The sequence below is a fragment of the Lissotriton vulgaris genome, chromosome 7 (genome assembly GCF_964263255.1).
Source record: "Lissotriton vulgaris chromosome 7, aLisVul1.2, whole genome shotgun sequence".
In the NCBI taxonomy this organism is placed as follows: Eukaryota; Metazoa; Chordata; class Amphibia; order Caudata; family Salamandridae; genus Lissotriton; species Lissotriton vulgaris.
Window position 1 is genome coordinate 577,681,801 of NC_141695.1, and position 17,172 is coordinate 577,698,972.

The 17,172-nt window shown below is 42.5% G+C and overlaps 1 protein-coding gene across 5 annotated transcripts in view; it reads left to right on the plus strand.

The window, feature by feature from the left end:
* The first annotated feature begins 219 nt into the window (after positions 1 to 219).
* Positions 220 to 17,172, plus strand: part of TNRC6C (trinucleotide repeat containing adaptor 6C) — a 948,409-nt gene continuing 931,456 nt past the window's right edge. For all 5 annotated transcript variants that reach the window (XM_086930670.1, XM_086930667.1, XM_086930666.1 and 2 more), the window contains exon 1: positions 220 to 1,173. The gene's annotated coding sequence lies outside the window, so the exon portion shown is untranslated. The remainder of the gene's footprint in view (positions 1,174 to 17,172) is intronic.

The window sequence follows — 17,172 nt, forward strand, 5'->3', positions numbered from 1 at the left end:
GAATCTCATTTTAAAGTATGCTTAAAATATTATTAGGAATGCGAATGCGCAAAAGTGCGGCGGCCATCTTTCGGCCAGTAATAACGCCCAGTGAGTGTATTGCCTGATTCGAATATGGCCCTCTTCAGAACCATACGCAAATACGTCATACCGTTTTTTTCCACGGAGGCAAGGGGCGGGAAGATGGAGAGGAAGGCGTGGCTTTCATTGATCCTCCCTGCTGCGTCCACCTTCTTGTCAGTTGGAAACAAAATGGCCGCGGTAGCTCTGAGAAGTGGACGGACGACAGGAGCCAGCGCAGCAGGAACAGCCACAGCAGCGCCTTGAGAAGGCCAAGAGGTGACTTGCGCGTGTAAAGCTTTGCAGAAGAGCTTAGAGCAGGCTGGACCCCAGCAAATCCAATGGGACTCTGCAAGCACAGGACATGAAAGAGATGCATCGAGATAAATTGCCTCGAGAACCCTTCTGCTGCTGACGCCTTCGTTTTCCTGTTGTTTTTTTTCTCGACCTCAAGGATAAAATACAAAACAGAATTACAGCTATAAACATTTATATGTATGCATTGAGACTTATCTCCACATGTGCGTGTCTTCAATCTTTTCATTGTGGCTTTTTATTCTTTTTGCACTTTATCTGCCGTCTGTGGATAGAAGAAGACTGAAGAGAAAACAAAATAAGGAAAACATAAGCAACTCCTCCAGCTGCCAAGAGACTAAACCTCGCCAGTTTATCAGCCTGTATATTGTGTTTGTTTGTCATTCGAAGGATCACACGCTGTGCTGCTCAAATACTCCGGTTTGTGTTTTCAAAACATTTGCAACCTTTTTATTCTCTCTTCTGCTGGATCAAGGTCTGTTTGGTTCGCATTTCCAGTTTTTGGGCTCTGAGTATCGGCTTTTGTTTTTCGTTGGAGACAGCCTCTCGTCTTTGGGATATTAATCTTGTTTTTGTTGTGAAAGCCGCCCATATATTGTGACTGCAGCCTCTGGATCCTGGGAGGGAGAGCGTGTTTGCTGGAGGATTACGGGTACACAAGATAGAGGAGGCAGGCAGGGAAGCTGAGGGGAATCATCAAGCGAAGCCTGAGCCCAACAGACACCATACCCACCTCTGCCCCCACAGCGAGACTGAGTCCAAAGCTGCCAAAGAGCCCCAGGAGGAAGAGAAGGAAAGGTAACAGCGCAGATTTATTAAATCCCATCCTCTCTTTTGACCAGTGCCGTAGCTATTGGAAAGTAGAGCCAGCAATGAAACCCCTATGCCACGAGGAAGCTCCAGTTACATGTCAAAGTCCTGCGTATTTCAGACACGTTAAGCACGCACCCACGGGGATCGTCGGGCTCAGCCTTTAAACAGCATGCTTTCTCTGCTGCAAGGAGCAGCTTTATGCCCTCTGGCACAAAGCTCCTTTAACACACCTTTTGTTCACCGGTGCTGTTAAGACGCCACACACTTAAAACTCTTGTCATTAAGAACTGGTATCCTCCTGAGTCCCACATCGGCACGCTTTGACGCCTTGTGGATTCCTGTGCTTTGGCACAGTGCCCCACTGTAACCTTAGTGCCCTTTGCAAATAACTCTTTCAGTGGTTTAATCTACACCTCCTTGGTGCCTTTGCTACTCTTTTGACTGTGTGCTATGGATAAAATTGACCTCTCCTCCTGCCCTTGCATATACTGATGTAGTAAAACCATCTTGTGACAACCACTCTGCTGGATTATGCTACACTGTTCAGGAGACCTCTGTCTCTCATGAACCCTTGTGCCCTGGAAACCGTTATAGTTCTATGTACCATAATATTAAATGGTACTCCTTTCCATATCTCTGTCGTGTGGATCCGACCACCATGTTTTGCCCTAAATCAATCTAAGGGTGTTTCAGTCAATTCTCTAATTGACACCCACCGCTCCCCCTTTATTCCACCCTTAATAGTGGAAATATGATTTAACGAGTTAATATTTGTTTCTGACGTCTGTAACTCCTGCATGTTACTGGGTCAAATACTGCCAAGCCCACTCAACCTTTAAAGAAGATATCGTTGAATTGGGTAACTAATGATTAGCGTGCTATTTAACGTGTGTACTTGGTGCTCAGGAAATATTATTTTGACAATCATTGCTGGGGCTTTGGCTGTGATTTTTGAACAAGTGGCTGGATATAGGACGGAGATGAACGGATAGAGTATGGGCATCTCCGGAATTTATATGGCATGTTAGTTGGTGTCTTTGGTCTGAGTGTGCGAAAACAAGATTTTTTTAGTAGAGAAAGAATACAAGTTATACTCTCTAAACACGCACCCCTTATTTACCTTAAAGAACTCAACATCACTAGGATACAAATGTAGAATTACTTTGTGCCTGTGTGTAAACTCGGTTACATTGCATACAATGTGTTTTCTTATCATAATTTGAATTGCGAAACCACTCAAAGATAGACTAACTCGCTCATTTAGAGCTTAGTCAAAATCTCGAGATAATACCCTGATGACTTAATGTTTCTGCTCAGGCGTCCACCTTGGTCAGATAAAGGGTGAATAGCACAGAGCACCATGTTCCTGCACGTTTCTCACGTTTGTTGAGGCTTTGGTTACACCAGCGTTTTGCAGGTGCAAACTGTTTACTGTATTTTGTACAATTAAAGTGGTAATACAACTACAGTACTGATTTTTTTTGATATAGTATTGATAGTGCATATTATATGCATAACTAAAGAAGACTTGATACTGTGTATCTGGCAGGTTTTCTCACCGAGTCCTAATGTGTAACTTAATGGTAATAGATCAATGTTTGATTACCAGGACACACAGCTACATTTCAAATGAGTTATTTTACATAAACGTTACCTTCAATTTAAGTTATTGATCTGGCCATTCGTGACGCATAGAATCCTCCCTTAAAGGTACCATTTTCACATTTCCCTATAATACCCACCAAACAAAGGTTACTGATTAGCAGAATATTCTACTACTTGACCCCTGTCCACTTTCCTTCCACCAGACCGGTCTCCCACCTGGAACGATATATATATATTATTTTTAGCCTGCCCTCTTAGTCGGTACTCCACGCCATTCCTCCATTCCATCCTCGTCTTTACACGCTTTGATTTGCATCAACTGTCTGGACCCGGTAAGCGTCCACTTTCTGTAGTTCGCTAATGCATGTGTGCCTTGTTTATCTAGAGCATTTATTTCTGCCACTCTTGTAGTTCCATTTGAGGACAGAAATGTTTTATGTGGGATTCCTTCTACCTCTGGAGTACAATATTGAACTGACTGTTGTGACTGTATTACTCCACCAAACCATTATCAGTGGTGAAGTGTCTGCTTCGCACATGAATGGTTATCGTAAGTGCTGGCTCTAGGCTTTTGCAGCATTTGTTGGGTACTGACTAGTGTGTGCAACCCTGGCTATCAGTAGCCATCCATAAAATAGTTGTTCTCAGACCATAAACGTAGCGAGCCATACAGTCGGAACTCTGGCATGCAAGGACATCAAAGCATGGGCCTTTGCTCTTACTCGAGAATAATGTTTTCCAATGAGAACTTCCACGCCCTCCATGCTTGCTGTTAATTATATGGAGACATCCCCTAATGAAAGGTTGAGTCGTGGTTTTGTGCATGTGCAGTCAGCAGTGCTCCCGTTTAATACATTTCTCTATTTGTTTTTACTCGGCACATTGTGATTTTTGGGTGTAGACTCCTAGTGGTTATTTAAGACTTTTTAAATTCTAAATATTTTATTATGTTCTTGGTGACAGTATGAAACAGCATGTAATACATACAGGAAACCTACTAGAACATGCAAATGCCAATACAAATATACTTTGCCTCTGCCTACAACCTTGTACAAATGGGGAATATAGATAACTTAATCAAATGTAAACTATTTATTTCTATATCTTTAAGACGTAACCGTTTTTAACTATTGGCAGAAGATGCTTTGTGTTTTGCACTCGTAGTCCCGCTATATGAAGCGGGACATGATTTTGGTGTCGGATCAGACCGTTGGGAATAAAGCATCTTTATGATAACGTAATTTCTAAGTGATACTTCTGGGGGAAGGTAATGAATTGTGATGAACTGAAGGGAAAATTAGAAAATGACTGGATGATGGGTTTGCAGGATGTGGGCTTGGGCCAGAAAGGGTGACTTCAATAGATGACCAGTGCTGTAAGTGCTTAGGAAGTTGGGGGCCTTCTGCTACAACCAGGCTGAATAGAACGCTGAGCGTTGATGTTAATTGAAAGTAAGTTACCTCTGCATCATAAAGTTGTAACATTGCTTGGTTTTTACCTACATTTTTGAGGAATATCTTTGTCTTGGGGATCTTGGCATTCATGCAAGTTTTTGTATGTTGTCAACGCTCAACGTTCTCATCTTTGCGTTGAATCATGCATGTAGATTCTAGTTATTTGGGTGACCTTTTTGAACCAACAAAGTAGTCACATCTGTTCGTCCATGATATTTCCGTTATTAGCATGCTGTCAAGAGACTGTGGTTTAAGTTGATATTCAATTTTTTGTATTTATTGGTGAGTGGATCTTCTCAAGTACGCTTGTCCAAAATTAAGGGACCTTATGGCTATTGGGGAGTTCAATTTAATACATTAAGCTCCAGGCACATGCTGATGAATCTGCAGAGACGTAAAATAAGTTGTTTGGGAATTAGCGTTTTTAAGAGGAATGCCTACCCCTGTAGCTAGTACTTGCCAATGCATTTCCTCCTCTCGTTAGTCTTGACATAGCTAGATTTGCTAAGCTTTGCAGGGGTTTTTGCTTAGCCAGTATCGTTGCAGTAACCAGCTCTGCCATATTCCCCAATTTTATCCGTTCAAAAAGATGAAATGTGTGCTTAAAAAGCAAAGTTTATCGCTAATGTTGCTCTTTATGGCCGATGACTATGAAAGTGTGTTGATCCATTTACCACACCAGATAGTTAAATTCAGTACTCTTTATCTAAATATAATTAATCCAACATAGGAGCCTATCCACAAGCGTCCGCCCAGTTCTGTTCCAAGATAACTAAAGACTGTCCTCCAAGGCTTGAACACGGGACATGAGTAGGCTTGGAAGATGCACTTTTAATTTACATGACACATACAGTACATTGAATATGGAATGCAGACTGTGGAACATGACCTGATAATGAGGCTATCACAGCAAGGTAACATTTCAGCTCGGTTATTGCACTAATAACAGATGATATTCTGAGGTAGCCGACATTGGCTGTTTGTTCACCTGTTGGTCCTCTGAACCGCAAAGCACTGAACTGTTAGTGATGTCACCGGGCCGTTTTTTTAAACTATGACCAGTGTCTGTATATTAGTGCTGAAGAAAATGGGGGAAAAAGTTCTCAAGTACGAATGATCAACGCCAACTTTAAAACAAGCATTTGCAATGCAATAGGTCTTGCATTAACGAGTTTTAAGATATTGGCAATGCAATAGCTTAAACTCTCACAAATGCAAGACCTATTGCATTGCAAATATTTGTTTTTTTCCTAGCGCCCATGCGGTGCTTTCACATTCCTGAAGGCAGCACCCCTTACTTTATACCAGCAGCGTCTAAAGAAAGGGGCATGTCCGACATTAAAGTGAAACCACAGCATGGGGGCTTTGACAAAAAAAGCATCTGTTTGTCAAGTTGACCAACGTGTTTTTAGGTCGAGCCTACAGCAGAGCATGCGCTGTTGCTCGACTTTTAGTAAGTGAGTTTTAAAAGTGCTTCCCTCCGGCTTTTGCTGGCCGAATGGTTGCGCTCACGCGAGCGTACACAGCTGCCAGCTTTCTGCGCCCGAGGCGCCATATGGAGCGTGATTTCTTTCACTTTGGGCACTACTGCGTGTGCACCACTCGCGTGTTTGACGGCGCGCGCGTACTCCCTCACCAAATATTTTGAGGGGCAGGGTCTAATGTATTTTACCACAGAATCTTCTTGTGACTGTCCTCTTGAAGCATCCATTGTTGGCTCAATTAATTTTTTTACATCTGAAAATAAACTTGTTTGCCTTAAATGCACAGGGCAATTGTATTCTCCGTACATCTCTTTTACCCGTGCTCTTGAACAACATAAGCATGATGCAGGCTGAGCACTTCAGCCCAGCCCACAATTCTGAAACCGTCTAATTTGCATCTCGTGCAAATTTGACACGGGTCTGTCTCTTGGCTGTAAACAGGAACGCTTAACTTTTCATAGTTAAGTTGATAGTTTTATAGTGATATTAAAATAGTTAATCAAGCCAGAGTAATTTGTTATAATTGCCACGCATGCCACAGACATCGTATTTAAATTTAGACATTCTACCTTTCAGTACGTGTTTTTATTTTTTATTTTAACATTTAATTCTTGAAATATCACTTCAGTACCCTTGGTCAAAGGGTGGTAGACCTATTCCCTCTGTAGTATAGTGGTACAGATGGAAATAAAACCATTTACACTGCTAAAACGATTTTTGAAGTGGCATATAACAGGCACCTGCGCACATTCTGTTTTCCCAACACATGTGCACGTTATTATTATTATTATTAAAATTTGTATTTATAATGCAGGTCCGTTATACAAATATCCATCAGTTCAGACATAGTCGTGCAACACACATGCTTGTAACTTTTTAAACTTTACTTAGTGGGCTACATTTATATTTGCATATTTTTGATGGAACGTGCAACATTGTAAACACAGACCAGGGAAAAAGACTCCTTCTGCAAGCTGTATATGTGCACTGGTTATTTTTGTGACCCTAAGTGGGCGGAAGGACTATAGAACTGTCTCCCACGCTACTGCATTGCTGGAATAACATGCTGCAGCACAATGTAAAAGGCGAGGCCAGGCCAAACCAGGCAAGGAGGTGAGGACTTTCAGGGCCGACCAGGTGAGCAACTGCCACATCCTGCCCCAGAGCCGCCCCTTCACCGCATATTATTCGGACCCATTGTTCTTGGGTGAGTGGGCCAAACTGATTCTATGCATGCAAACCAAGATTATGTATGACTCGCACAATGCACTACCTTATCACATGAAGCTTCAAAGTGTAAACGCAGTGTCCTAAAACGTTCGAGCAGCACTGAAGCTCCCTGCATCTAACAGCAGTGAGGGATCTCGGGGGTTGGTCCGAGGGTGAGGTTTAGCTTCCCCGCATTGTTGAGAAGGTGACCTGACCCTTCCTCTCTTTAATTATCTCAGGTTACTAAAAGATCAGTTAATTAAATCTAAAAACAAACCAGTATTGGCATAGCCAATAGGTCTCGCATTTGGGACCATATAAGTGTTTAGCCATGCAACAGTTGGTGTTGTTGCACCAAGGATATTCTGCTGAATAACTAAATACTTATAGGGTCCAAAAAGCGAGACCTATGGGCTATGCCAATGCTTGTTTTTTTATTGTTAAAAGGGTCCATGCGGTGCTTTCACTTTAATGTCTGCAGCGTACCTTTTATTTAGACGTGGTTTGTGTAAAGAAAGGGGCGCAGCCTCTTTGAATGTGAAGGCGCCGCACGGGCACTAGTAAACAAAATAAATAAATAATTGTATCTGCTAAATGCGGACCGCACTGCTAAAATAAATAAAAATAAAAAAACGCTGGTGCTATAGTTAAATTAGACCGCCATTAGAAAAAATTAAAATAAAAGCGAGTGGTTTGCTGCGAGGTAGTGGGTGGAATAGGGGAAGAGCATTAAATAAAATAGTGCTCACTGACTTATAAAGCAAGCCATGTAACAATACCAGTAAAAGGTCCAGTCGTTATGGGAGGTAACAAATGCAGACAAGGAGGGACTAACAAGCCTAATAACATCTCGGAAGCCAATGTTTATGAAGGACAATGACACAAGCCAATTAAAAATATTGTCGTGGCTTCAAAGCCGTACTCCACTACTGCACGCCTCGCAGCAGCACATGCGTTGCTCGGTCTTGATCTAAAAACACACAGAAAGTAAGTTGGATATGTGTAAACCACTCCTAAAACCAGTACTGGAAACAAGCACTGGCGTTGCCAATAGGTTTCGCATTAGATAAGTCTGGGCTATTGGTATTGTAAATGACAAATATTTTTTTAATATGTGTTGGCACTGAAAATATATAAATTAATAGCATTGTTATTTACAAAGCCAATAGCTTACACTTTCCTAATACGAGTCCTATTGGCTATGGGAATGCTTGTTGTTAGCCAGCAAGGACAGTGCAGAGTGATGTGGTGGAGTCCCAGAGTGGTGTGGTGGAGTCCCAGAGTGGTGTGGTGGAGTCCCAGAGTGGTGTGGTGGAGTCCCAGAGTGGTGTGGTGGAGTCCCAGAGTGGTGTGGTGGAGTCCCAGAGTGGTGTGGTGGTGTCCCTCAGTGCTGTGGTGGTGTCCCTCAGTGATGTGAGGCTACCCTCTCCTCGTTTTGTAATAACACCAAATCTTCTCAGACACCCTCAGCAATGGCATAATAAGAATCTTCCTATGTACTTACTATCTTTCCCCTAAAGACAGATTAAAGGCACGCCATCTCTTCTTCTAATTTTAACTTAAATGGCGTAGGGTTGCCTATATTCCAGAATTTAGCTTTTGTCTGGCAGTGTAAGGCTCCCTTCTCTGCCAATAGTAACCAGGGTTAGCAGGGGGCCGATACTAGCATATGGCACTGTCAGCTGCATTGCTGGCTGTGCACACGGCTCGTAGAAGTGTTTATGATAGTAAGTGTACAGTGGTAGTAGGCGGAAGGCTGCCTTCAGACCTAGCATGCAGTTTGTTGAGATGTGGTGTAGCTCGTCTACATCGTCAGCACGACAACTGACTTGCATAATGCTCTATACAGACAGCACTCACCTCTATCAGACAATAATCAGACTTAACAAATCCTCTGCAGCCCACTACGATGTCATCTGCGCCCAGGACAGGATGCCAATAAAAAGAACAGAAGACTGCCGTGAGGAGCGGTAGCTTCAGGCACCACATCTTCGCCTGCAGGTGCTACTACAGCTGACAGAGCAACCTCCGAACCCTGCTCTACCCTCGTGCCCCGGTGCCGGCTCCTTCCGGATACTGACACTGGCCGCTGTCATTCACCATGCAAGCCATGGACACAGAAGAAGGACTAGTGTTTTAGCCGCAGGGAGAACTAACTGTACAGTGAGTGTTAAAAGCGGCCATTTTGGAAGGTCTTTTAAAGATAGTTTAAAATCAGCAGAATCAAAGTAAGAAAATGAACAATAGGCTAAAGATATATTTTAATTTGACATTTTCAGCGTTTTTTGGGTTTAAAAGGATATTATACAGCGAGTAAAAATAATACATAAAAAGATTACATTTTATTAGAAGGGAAAGGAAAAAGAGAGGAGAAAGAAAACGGGCAAAGGTAGCAAGAAATTGAGCAAAGAGGTAAAATGCTAGTTGAGAACATCACGAAAAAAGAAGGGACAGAGAGGAGGAAAGGTGGGAGGGAACACTGCCTGGGGGAAGCTGGCTGGGGAGGGGGAGGAGAAATGCAAGTAAGGCTGTGTGCGGGGAGAGAGAGGGGAGGTGCTGGAGCTGGGGAACAGATGGCCGTGAAAGTTTATGGCCCAAAAGCGCGTGCCTGTGGCCAAGTGAACGCGAAGAAAACCGCACGAAAAAAAACCTGTGGTTTCACGAGTATTTTGAGCACCTGAATTCTCGCCATTTCCCATTCCTTCGGAATGGAAAAGGCGAGACCTAAAAAGCTCCAATTTCCTTCTTGGCGTTAGTATAGGAGGTACATTTGTATCAGTTATTATTCAAATGCCTCCAGACCGTGGCTCATTCCACAATCTCCATGCACGAATGAAAGCCTGTTTTTTTTCTTAATGTAGTTAACCTAACTTTGATTGATTATTATTTTTGTAACAAAAGTGCATTTTACTACTACGTTTCCTGGCTGTTGCTTTATTTCTGCCGTTTTGAAGATGCTAATTTGATAAGTTTTCAATCTGCTCATGTTTGTGCGCCCATCCCAAGTTAGATTTGATGGTCCCCTTTGCCTTAGATGACATGAAAAATTAAAAACCGGTGTGGTTTATTTATTTATTTTTGGGTCACCAGCTCAGGATATTTATAGATTGGCGTTGCATTGAATTTCGGAAACTGAAATTTGGTATCTGTTTATTTTTTTGTCTCCTGTTAGGCAATGTGTTAACATTGCGAGCTGACATTCCTAATTGTGGGTTGAATATTTATCTTACTGTTTATTTTTTAAAAATTCTTGGCAATCTGTCTTCTTAAGTGGCTACATTCACAAATGTGATGAACAATAGAAGTGAATTTCATTCCTTGTCCACCATCGTGGAAGATGAAATAGGGGGAATAATGGATAAAATGCTGTTGTCTTGCTACGAAATGGAATTGCCAATTTGGCATATCCATTTGTAATTTTTGGAACACTATTCACATTCGTTTTCTTTCATACCGTTTGTTTTCTTTAGAAAGTCACCACATTACCTGAAACTAGCTACAACTAGTCATTTAGTTACTGTATCGGCACCCTGTTTGAGTCTGTTTTTTCTTGAATGTGCTTGCTGGTTGCTCAGAAGTGTTTCCTCCACCCCCCTCTTTTGTGTGAAAGGCATTACATTTGGGTTAATTTACATCATATCAAGGGTTACGTTCTTAACAACATTCACCTTTACCTGCTCAGCAAACTGAAGCAGCATAAAAGTTTGCTGATGTTTAATTTGTCACCAACCCATCCATTTAGCCTTATTAGTGGATGGTGGACCTGAAAACATGGAAAAGCACCTGGCTCGGAGAGCGGACCTGCAGTTATAATTTTAGATTAGGGTGGCAGGTCATTTTAGGTTTCAACATTGGCTTTCGTTTTCTGATGAAGACCATAGCATCACTGTGTTAAGTGTGATTGTAGACACAGCAACTCCTTGGACGCTCATGACGAGCTCAGCTCGTCATGATGTACACCTCCATACACTCATGACGAGCTGAGCTCGTCATGAACAATGGGAAACTCAAGAAATCAGCACAGGAGGAAAATAACACTAGCATCGATGGTGTTACAGATTTTGATGCCGGAGATATCATTAGACTGGTTTGATTTTAGAGCATTAAAATATAGGTTGATCAGTTTAGCTGCAGTGAAATACTAGGACACTATAGATGAAGGGAAATCTGTTCTGCTTCATAATGTCTGTGGCACTGCTGCTCTTTTGGAACTCACTAATTGTATGAGATCTAGGCGGATGAAGTCAATTCTACTTTATAATTTCTACAACACTGCTTCTCATGTGGAGATCACGGCCAGTATGACACCAATGGAAAGTACAGATGATGGCAAATTCATTCTAGATCATAATGGCCACTGCAGTGCTGCTTTTATGGATATCTGTGGTTGCATGGGACTTTCTCTCCATGGGAGACAAGTGGCTTATGGTGCTACACCTCTTTTGGTGATCCATTGCTGGGAAGAGATCTAAGGTAGTAATAGTTACGTTCTTAATGCCCTTGGCGCTTCTGCTTTTATGTGATCAATGGGCAGTTCAAAAGAAGGCAAATCCATCTAGTCCTTAATAACCCCTACATTGCTGATCTTATAGAGAAGGCACAAGACTCTAGGGCAGTGAAGAAGACTGGTCCATTCTAGTCTGCGGCGCTGCTCCTCCTTTGACGATCGCACAGTCAAGTTGAGATGAATATAGTTTCTTTCCGTTGAACGTAGTATATGAAGTCGAACTCACTTGAAAACATGGTTTGCTGAGAACTTTGTGCTTTTGACCTCTGTAGTTGTTGGTTGCCTGGTTATTGATAAATCGTCCGATTTAGACATCCATCACATCTGATGTACCTAGAACTGTGACAGGCAGCTGGATTGCCTCTTGTAGAATCAAAAGCTTTCAATTCAAAATCCAACTTTGCAATAGAAAGTTGCGAAGTGAATACAAATGTGATGAGTAACTCCAAGGGTAGATGCAAGATTTCAAGCGCGCAAGGGCAGATTCTCCTAAGAGAAGCGCGTTCAAAGTATGGTTTGTAATAAAACGATATTTGGCTAAAGTTCAAGTGTGAGGAATGGTAGCGTGGGAGAGAGAGAACGCTTTATTTGACTCTTTTAGCTCGGTCCTAAAAAATGGTGGTGCCTGGTAGCGCCTGGTGCTCAAGGTTTTCGAGCATGCAGCCTGCTATTGTTAATTATTTGCGGGTCAAAACAAACTCCCTATTGTATCTTAGCTTTGTTTTTAAATTTCGAAATAAAAACAATCCAAGCATTTAGGAGAGTGTGTGCAAAATGGTGCATGTTTTATCACTCCAATCAGTTGCCCTGATTGAGAGAAACATGTTTCCGGTCGCTAAGACTTCACTACTGAAGACATGGAAAATAACTTGCCCCGAAAAAGGTTAAATCAATGTTTCCAAGACCAAAGCGGCCTCCTAAGTGAAAGTAAACAACCACTACTTCGTTTTCTCAACTTATATGCAGATATATTTCCAGGACCCCATTGTTTTATTTACAATATTCATCAAAAGGCTGAATAACTTATCTGTTATTTCTAACCTTTCTAAGGCATCTGAAACATTCCAAACATGACTGTATCGCTCCTTCCTTTAGAAACGTTTCCGGCTTGTAATATTTTGGTGATCAAAGTAGTATTGTCCGCTTGGTTGGAACTCTTTAAAATGTTCTGCTTATCGAAAAGTGATCAACACTGTGGCAGGAACGGGCAAAAACTACGCAGAAAGTTGTGCCTCCTCTACTGTTATGGGTAGCTTGCACTCCTGGCTTTATTTCTACGAGGTGGTGTGGAATTAGAGTTAGAAATAGTATATAACAATCAAACCCCTCTCACTCCTCCTATCTGCCTGTCCCTCTCTCCCCAATCTGTATCCATCCACTTCCCCCTCTTCCCCTCTCATTTGTTTTCTTTCCCCCATCTCCTTGGTTTCCCCCTTCATCTCTCTCCATCTGCTTCGTTCTCCTTCGCTACCCCCTTTGTGGTAAAGCAGAATGGGTCTCACATCATTAGATACGTTTCAACAGTATGGTTTATTCACAAACTGCAAGAAACAACGGACACTACCTAGCTGGCCAGAAGACAACTGACCCAGCTCTGAATGTTCACCTTCAAACAAACACATGGAGTCATTTACATTTTGACAAGCCCTTTGATACTCTTCCCACCCTAATCTTCACCCATTCACCAATTTTAGTGACACCATCCGTAATCTGAATATCTCTCACACCTTTGAAACATTACTCCCTCCATTTGACACCCATTCCTTCATCCATGAAGATACTAATTTGGTTCCTGGATCTCTGCCTCTCATAAGCTCAAAAGGAGATTTCTGGCTCACCCCTTGAACAGTGGTGCGATAAGCCCATGTAATTTCTTCCAGCATTTGACTCGCATCTTGTCTGTTCACACACACACACACACACCATTTGAGTGATTCCTTTCACAAGCCTGTTGGCTTTTTCGACTAAGCCATTTCCTTGGGGGGGGGTTATAAAGCGTGGGCATGATGTGTAATTCCACACCCTGACAGGAATTCCTTCATCACCTGCAAGACTGAGCGCCATTGTCCTTTCCAGTCTCAAACTTCCTGTCTTATCTGAAAACCTCTTCACAAGTTTCGCATAATATTCAATCAGCCCCATAAAGGGCCAACGTTGTTGTTTGCTTGTGTGGGCAGGTGCCATCTCAATAGCTTTAAGAAGATTCCTCTTTGGTTTGACATCCTTGGCTGAAATCATGTAACCCAAATAGTTGATCTCTTCTACCAAAAACAAACATTTCTTTGTGGAGTGTTAAACCCACCCCTGGAATTTGTGTAAACCTGCTTCAAGATAACATTGTGCTCTACAATGGTTTTCCCAAAAAACAGAATGCAGTCTTGATAATACCACGCTCCTCAAACTTCAGTTACCATACATTGAAAAACTCTTGCAGCTGATGACCAGCAGAAGGGCGTGCAAGTAAATTGAAAGGTCCCCTCGGTGTTAATAAAAGCTGTCAAAGGTTTGGAATCCTAGTGAAGACTTATTTGGTGGTACACACTCTTCAAGTCTAACTTTGAAAAGTACCTACCATCATTTAGCATGAAAACAAACTCACCAATGTTGGGTAAGGGAAAAGTCTGCTACAGCACATTGGTTGAGGGACCTGCGGTCAACACAAAATCTAAGCTTGCCATCCGTTTTTTTATTATTAAGGACAATAGGTGACGCACAACTTGAAGCCACCACAACAGGACAATAGGTGACGCACAACTTGAAGCCACCACAACAGGTGCTATGACACCCCCATTTAACATTTCTTGAAAGAATTTTTTGACCTCCTCCCAAACCACAATGGTCACCCTCCGTGTGTGCTGTAGAGGTATAGCATTCTTCGTCAGTACAATTTTATGAACATACCCGTTGAGCTGTCCCAATTTTTTTTCTTCAAAACCTTGTCTCCCCCCTCTGTGAGCAAATACAATATGAGCCTTCATGTACCTTAATATGTCAATAGACTCTCCTTGTATCCACCTTGGGAAATATCTTTGGGTTCCAATGTTACACCTTCCCACTTGCGTTCAAACTTACTTTTTTGGTATTATAATGTACACCAAACCTGTATCCACCTTGAGCTGGATGAGACGCCCGTTAATTAAAAAAACTGCTTTGGGCCTGTTCCTTTTCTTATCCTCCTCAGTCACTCCCCCCACATCACCCACACTGAGTATTCTGTCCTGATGGTCCCATATTTGACACGTCCGTGACTGCCACCACTTTGCTACATGCCTTGGCATTGCACATCCTTGCATAATGGGCAATGCAGCCGCACCTTCTGATTATTAGCAAAACAAGATTTCGAGTCTGTCAGGTGACTTTTGCTCCCACACCTTTTACATGTTTTCTCACCAGGCATGTCTGTTCAATTTATTTCCCTGGTTTGGTTGAAGCCTTCAAAGCATCTACAGTTCCTGGCTCGGCCCCATAGGCCTCACCCACTTCAGACACCTCTAACACCGTAAATCTGGGTCTTCATTTCCGACTCCCACATACACAATTTAGATTGCTCAACAACCATGGCCATGCAATAGCAGCCTTCAGGGTGAGTTTTCTTGTTGTGCATAACCTTTCTTGAAACCTATTTTTTATTTTTGCCCTGAACAATTAACTGGTAACAAATGAGTTCATCAGTCATGCCTCCTAACTGACACCTGGTAGACAACTCACTTAACCTAGCTCCAAACTCATCATTGGATTCCTCAGACTTTGGATGTTGAGTGTAAAAATCTATAACGACACATGAACAAGTTCTCTTCTTTGGCATATTTTATTTCTAATCTGCGTATAGCCGCTGTATAAACATCCTGAATGTGCTGACCATTTGGTTGGTAAGCCTGTGGCAAATATCTAAAGACATGTTGACCTTCTCTGCTTAGTGTGCTTAACATTAATGCCTTTTTACGTGAAGGACTGAACTCCTGTCCATCTAAGGTGTCTAAATAATTCTCAAATATCTGAATCCAATCCTCCCATGTAGTTTGCAGATGAGCAGACTGGGCTAAAAACATGGTGGTAACACCACTGAAATTTGATTTGCAAACGTGTTTTTATTACATATAAATAAGTGATAACACACTATAAATTTGCAGCTGGATAACACTCATATAACTTTTTTTTGTCACCGGTATGCAACTAGAAATGTAATTATTTGCTGGAATGATGTGCATATCTGTGAGCGACACGCAAAATTATCTCGCCCCCTTCTCTATGTGACCAGTGTTTGCCCAATTTTTTTAGGGTGTGCGCATGACCGGAACCATCACCGTAAGATACGCTACTATGTCTGGGAAAGATCATAAATTAAACGATTCAGCATGTGCCAAAATCCAGAAAACTAGTTGGCACTAATTATCCGATGTACGCATCACTGTGGCGACATGCGTTACCAAATACAAATTCTCCCAAAAAGATGGCCGCCTTGCACATCTCGCCATCAATCCAAATGAAAATGGCCTCTGATAGCAGTGACACGCGTGCTACTCACGTCACCTCTGACAGTCACCGCTGACAGTTCTATGGAAGTGCGTAGCACACTTAACCAGTAAACACACATATGTGCTTTCTCCCTCAAGCACGCTTCACTTTACTTGCCACACTGGTAACACGCCTGCTTCCTTGTTGCCGGTACATCAACAGAGGCTCACACGACCTCACACGCACCTGGGTCCTATCTGCTGTTGCTGCACCGCCCACTTTTCTTGCTCTTGGACCCTCTGACCAGCCCGCTGCCAAGAAATGTGGTAAAGAACTGTTAACACCATCCGATAAGTGTCATCGGCATGGTTTATTCACAAACAGAAGGAAACAACGGACACTCCCTAGTAGGCCAGAAGACAACTGACCCAGCTCGGAATGTTCACCTTCAAACAAACACATGGAGTCTGACATACATCAGATTCCATGTCTAGCGATTACACTAGTCCAGCGTGAGGCAGCCGCCCAGTACTACACCGATCTATTGATCTTTCTTCCACCCATCCTCCCCCTCCATATTTCTTTCTCTCTCTTTACCCCACCCAAGATACCATAAACGTACTAACAGTGTCCATCAAAAGATGGTGCAGAAGTAGGGCACTGTTCTATGGTTCATTGACTAGACTTGGTTTTAATCCCAGCTATCATTTGGATTGAACAGGTATTCTAGGAATCGATGATCGAATTTTGTTGTATATGACTTCATAACAATAGACTGTCTCTCTATAGGAGATCCATGCACTTCAAGATCGTGTAGCTCTAACCCTGTTGCCGTTAGTCACGCAGGATCACAGGAGTTCATCTTGGCGATGTAGCTTCAACCTCGACCAACAATTTATGGTGAAGCCTGAACGTGCCAAAGTACACTATTTTAACTTTCAGCCTGAATTATTGAAAAGAAGGCATGATGTGTCTCAACTGTCTATTTGTTGAAACTCTGCACAACCAGGCAGCGAAGCTGGATAGTTGTTGCTGTTCCCACACAATATTGGACTGAAGCTGTCAATGCCAAAAAATAAACTAGAGTTTGCGGGGTCCAACTGGTAACAATAGGTAACTGGATGCTGGAAGAGGGCAAATTATTGACCCAGTTTGACATCCATAAGAATCCGCTCACTTTCACTTTGTAGCAGCTCTCCACTACCCCTAGTGAGGAGGTCCTAGAAGGCTTCTTGATGCCCTGGCAACACATATGGTCTCCTTCTGTCTG